Raw genomic sequence first — 6,271 nt, 5'->3', positions numbered from 1 at the left:
ATTGTAAAAAATACAGTATTTTTTACAATAGCCAAGACAAGGAAACCTAAGTGCCTGTGATTGGATGAATGGATAAATAAAATGCAGTATATGTGTACAATGGAATGTTATTCAACCATAAAAAGAAGGAAATCCTGTCATTTGTGACAATATGGATGGACCTTGAGGGCTCTGTGCTGTTAAGAGTAATAAGTTACTCAGAGAAAGACATGCTGTATGATCTCACTTATATGTGGACCCAGAAAACATTGAATTCATAGGAGCAGAGAGTGGAACGGTGATTGCCAGGAGCTGTGGGGTGGGTGAGATGGGTGATGTTGGTCAAAGGGCACAAACTTGCAGTTATAAGATAAATCACTTCTGGGGATGTAATGTACAGCATGGTGACTATAGTTAACAATACTGTGTTGTATATTTGCAGGTTGCAAGGAGAGTAGATTTTAAATGTTCTCACCACCCACATCAACAAACTGGTGATACTGAGAGGTGAAGGATGTGGTAGGTAACCTTACCGTGGTACACATTTCACAGCATATACATGCATTAAATAATCACATTATACACCTTAAACTTATACAATGGTATATGTCAATCATATCTCAGTGAAGCTGGAGAACATTTTTAAAAGAATGAACATTCTGCCCTGGCTGAGTAGCTCAGTTGTTTATAGCATCATTCTAATATGCCAAGGTTGCAGGTTTGATCCCCCATCAAGGCACATACAAAACTCAGCCAATGAATGCATAAATGAGTGGAACAACAAATCAGTGTTTCTCTCTCTCTCTTTCGCTCTCTTTCTCCCTCCCCCGTCTTCTCTCTCTCTAAAATCAATAAGTAAAATAAATAAAAAATATAAATAGATAAATAAATATGGAATGGACAATCAGCTGTACTGCTCAAGGTTCTGCCCACTTGGAGAATTTTCCCTTGCTACTGTCCTTGGGGTCACCTGCCAGTGGGGCTGTAATGCTGCAGCCATCTACTGGCAGCTTGTATAGAACCATTTATCAATGAGGCTCAAGTTACTTCCTCCTCAGTCAACTGCTAATACAAACATTCCAGGAAGCACGGACAGGTTGAGAGAGAGGAGCCCAGGCTATAGGACTTGGTGACAAAGGAATCAGGAGCACTTGCTCTTGCAACTTTTTGTGCTTTCTGAAACCACCTGAGCTTTGAACTCTGAAACCCCATTTCCACTCATTGTGATACACTGCAGCTCAGGCCCACTGTATATAGCCTGATGAGTCAGACAAATACCCAGTTCCTTATAGTAAGTCATGTGGTCACCAGTGGCCCTAAGAATTCAGTCTCTATGAGGGCCTGATAGCAAGCCAAAGGAGAATGGTTATTAGAAGAAGGCATGGATTTTCTACAAAACCCTAAAGGTCTGCACAGTGATTCTCCTATTGGTGCTTACCAGAGACATCACATAACATCACCACTTTCCACAGACACCTTAATATTATTGGCTCTGCTGGGTCAAAAGGCCCAGCTTGTACTGCAACCTGGACTCATTTATCTCCACACAAAATTGGCAGCCTTATGAGTTATACAGGAAATAAGTCAATGTAGCCCAGACATATGTGATATAAATTCCATAATCCCAAAAAGTCCACCAAACATTATCTTTAGAGGTAGCCTGTGCAAGATGCAGCATCATGTCTTTTACCTTGAAGAGGTTATCTTTCCATGGGATGTTCAACCTTTTGGCGTCTCTGGGCCACTCTGAAAGAAGAAGAACTGTCTCGAGCCTCACATTAAATACACAAACATTAATAAAAACTGATGAGAAAAAAAAGGTTTTAAGTAAATTTACAATTTTGCATTGGACCGCATTCATAGCCATCTTGGAACACATGTGTCCCACGGGCCATGGTTGTTGGACACCCCTGATTGAATTTCTAGAAACTTCATTGAGGTTTTACTTTCTTAAATTTTCATGGGATATATCTCATACCTTCTGATTTTTTAAAAGATTTTCAAAATTTAGTTTTAGAGGGGAAGGAAAGGAGAAAGAGAGGAAATGAAACATCAGTGTGTGGTTGCCTCTCCCACCCCTCTACTGGGGATCTGGCTTACAACCCAGGCATGTGCCCTGACTGGGAATCAAACCAGTGACACTTTGGTTGGCAGACCCATGCTCAATCCACTGAACTATACCAGCCAAGGCAAACCTTCTGATTTTCTTTTTTTTTTTAAAGATTTTATTTATTTATTTTTAGAGAGGGAAGAGAGGGAGATAGAGAGAGAGAGAGAAACATCAGTGTGTGGTTGCTGGGGGTTCTGGCCTGCAACCCAGGAATGTACCCTGGCTGGGAATCGAACCTGGGACACTTTGGTTCCCAGCCCGCGCTCAATCCACTGAGCTACGCCAGCCAGGGCTTCTGATTTTCATATGTCTTAATAAAGTATTTATAGTACTTTCTGCTTCTTGTTCATCAGATTCAATTGGGATGACATCACCATCTGTAGTGGACCAGTGGATGTTGTGAGGAATGGTAAGATAGTCAAAGTTTCTAAGTACTGTGTGATGTCAGAGAGAAAGAGAGATGACATGGCTTTCAGGCAAAACTGTGAGAGTGTACTGTTGGCCCTTCCAGGTAAAAACAAAGTGCTTCTGGTGAACTTTACAAATTGCTATAGAGTAACACACTTGATAGGGCAACAGCTGAATACCAGAAGCCAGCGGTCATGATGCTCTGCTTCAGTACAGAAACTACATCTGGAACAGCAGCTGCATTTGGTATCACTGCCTGATTAAGCTTACATAATCCACGGTCATTCTCCAGGACACCTCCACCTTCTGAACACAGTCAAATAGAAGAATTCGAATATGAGAGCTCTCACCATAACTGCAACTTTCAGGTTCAAGACACTGAGTGCTGGGAATCACACCTTTGGGCTCTTTCCCAAAGCCAGGGTTGTTCTGACATCTTGTTATTGAATTTAGGCTATAGGTAAGTTCAAATTTAAGGCAACCAACCAAGTAGGCTATGAAAATTCCTTCCAGCTGCATAGGCTAACATTAAATGTACATTTTTTTTAAGATTTTATTTTTTATTTATTTATTTTTAGAGAGGGAAGGGAGGGAGGGGGAGGGAGGGAGGGAGAGAGAGAGAGAGAGAGAGAGAGAGAGAGAGAGAGAGAGAGAGAGAGAGAGACATTAATGTGCGGTTGCTGGGGGTTTTGGCCTGCAACCCAGGAATGTACCGTGGCTGGGAATCGAACCTGGGACACTTTGGTTCCCAGCCCGCGCTCAATCCACTGAGCTATGCCAGCCAGGGCTTTAAATGTACATTTTTTGTAAGTGGACCCAGCTTAATAAACTGTGCCCAAATCAATGTTACATTCTATCCTCTTTGGTAGAACATTCTTAGAATCCACTCCCATACATATTCCCCCAGGTTTCTGCCAGTAATTACTAGAAAAATAGTCTTGCTATTCTTTTGGTATATAAGGTACTTCCTCCTGGGTCTTAGCATGTGCTGTACCCCTAGACCATGTTGAGACTGGACATTCTTATTGGTCTAATGGTGACAGGGGATGGTTGTGGTGGGTCTTGATGAGAATAGGTGTTCCCTTGCAAAGCAGCAGAGAGCTTCCGTGACAGCCCTAAGAATTCTCTATCTTTTAGGAGCCATAGGGCTGACAGTGCTGAAAATCAAGCACAACATTTAATTGTGTGGGCTCAGAACCTCATGTTAGTTGAATTCCCAGCCTGCTCACATTTCTCATGTGAAAGGCAGGACAGTGGATGGGGAGGAGTGGGACCCTGAAACTGAATGATGCTTTCAGGGCCAAAGATGCAAGTGAAAAAACCAATCTCCAAAGCTTCTCTTTCAGAATATAATTCCCGACACCACTCCTATTCTGAGTTTCTCGATCAGTCTGGAACAGATCTTATGAGGAAGCAGAAATGATGACAGATCCTATCCTTCCCTAGCACCTTCAGAGAGATCACAACTCTGTTTATTTGACCCTGGACATCTGGTCTCCAGAACTGGGAAATGATACATTTCTGTTGTGTAAGCCATTTGGTTTGTGATCTTTCGTTACAGCAGCCCCCATCTAAGGCTGCCACAAAGGAAAGAGGCTGCAACTCCTCAAGCTTAGCAACCTCCCAGGAGAAACTCAGTCTGAGGGAGACAGAGCCTAGCTGGTGCTAGGGGTCTCTGAGCTCAGAAGAGGGTCTCATGGGGCTGGAACCCAGACCTGTGAAGAGGAGGAGGGGACCTGGCTGTCTGATGTTGGTGTCTCAGACATGGGATGCAAACCGGCTTTCATAAGTGTTGGGAAATCTGAAAATTGGATTCAAGTTAAGTGTCATGGAAGTGAGAAGCTTGCTGCAAAGGTGAAGAAGCCTTGTCACGGGGATGCTGACAGGAAGGGGCACTTCCCCCCTTCCTTCTTTAGCCTTGCAGTCTCCCTCTAACAGCCTCTATTAGCAGAACCTAACTTGGAGCCAGTTGGCAGAGCATGAACATGGTTTGCAGAGACCCCACCCCAGTACCATGAAGCAGAAGACAGCAAAGTGAGTTGGGACCCAAGAGACAGCAAAATAACTTAATAATTGCCACACTCACTCTCTGGCCCAACAGCTCTCTTCTCCTGTGGCATGCACCCCCTCTCCTACCCCCGAGAAAGAACTGTATATATCTATTTTATCCATAATAGCCAGAACTGGAAATGATCCAAGTGTCTACCACTGGAGAAATGGATAAGTAAGTCATAGTGTGCCATATAATGGATACATAGCTATGAACAGAAGGGAAAAGTTGATGCAGACAGCCACAGAGATGACATCACAATACTGGTATTGGTTGGGTGGAGTCATGAAAGGGTTTTGTGCAGTGATGTGAATGTTCTACAGCTTTGATCTGGGTAGTGGATTCACAGGTAAAAAAACTCAGGTGTGCACTTCATTTCACATATGCTAACCCTCAATAAAGACATTTTCAGGGAATTTTAGAGCAGTGAAATTACTCTGCATGATGTTGTAAAGGTGGATCCATGTCATTATGCATTTGTCCAAATCCATAGAACATACAACCCCGATAACAAACCCTAACGTAAGTTGTAGTTCGTGATAACATATCACTATTAGCTCATCAGTTGGAAGAGATGCCCCACACCAATGCAAGATGTTAATAATAGGGGAGACTGCCAAGGGTGGGGAATGAAGGATTCTATATGGGAACTTTCTACTCCCTGGCCAGTTTTTCTGTAAACCTGAAATTGCTCTAAAAAACAAAGTCTATTAATTTTTTGTATTGTTTTTCTATTAGTTGTCTAAACTTTTCCCACATTGCTCTCCCCAGACCCACCCACCACACCTCTGCTCCCACTGTCAATCCCCACCCCGTTGTCCATGTCCATGGGTCCTTTATACATGTCCCAGGCAGCCTAGGGCAGACATGGCAGCACCACATCATCAGGATCCCGGGCTCTTTTAATGTTGCTGCTCTGCCATCCTCAATAGCTAACTTCCATTCAGTGGTCCAAGATGGCTCCTCCCAGCCCACCATGGAATTTGTGTGCTTGCTGGTGAGAAGATGGAGTGGGACAGGGAAAGGCATTCTCTGCTTCTTTAAGGGCACAGCCCAGAGGTTGTCCCTCCATTCACATTTCACTGGCCCCACCTAGGTGTGAAGGAGGATGGGAAATATATCTTTAGCTATTGTTATGTAAGAACAAGAAGACCTATATTGGGGGCAAGTAGATGCTGTTGCAGGTGGATATTAAGCAGGCATGATGAATGCAGACAAGTCTGGAGGGGGTTGCTGTAAGCAGGAGCAGAGAAATGGGGCAAGATCTGGAAGGGTATGCAGTTAAGAGTGTTTTAAGTGACAGGAGCTATTACAGCACGTTTTTCTGCCCATGGGACTGACCAAAAGGAACAGAAGAATGAGAGGTACAGAAAAAGAGAAGCAAATCACAGCAGAGCAGTCCTCGAGTGGGTCACAGGGGTGGGACTTGGTGCCCAGGTAGAGGGGCTGACCTCAATGGACTGCGGCTCACCCACAGGGGCTGGGCCAGGGGAGGGCAGAGCTTCAGGGACAGATTTGATGGTGGGAAAACAAATTCTCTTCTGATGCTTTCTACTCACTCAGTTAATGAGACAAAGGCCTGCAAAGGCCAGGGGAAAGGAAAAGCTCCATGGCCCTCACCTGGGACAGCCAAGGAACACACTGACTCAGGAGTTCCCAAGGCAGGCTAAGTGCCCAAGGGTCCACTTGAGGTTTATGTGTAGCCATTCAAAATACATACTGGT

The sequence above is a fragment of the Phyllostomus discolor genome, chromosome X, assembly GCF_004126475.2.
Source record: "Phyllostomus discolor isolate MPI-MPIP mPhyDis1 chromosome X, mPhyDis1.pri.v3, whole genome shotgun sequence".
NCBI lineage: Eukaryota > Metazoa > Chordata > Mammalia > Chiroptera > Phyllostomidae > Phyllostomus > Phyllostomus discolor.
The sequence above is the reverse complement of the archived record's forward strand: the minus strand, read 5'-3'. Positions refer to the sequence as shown.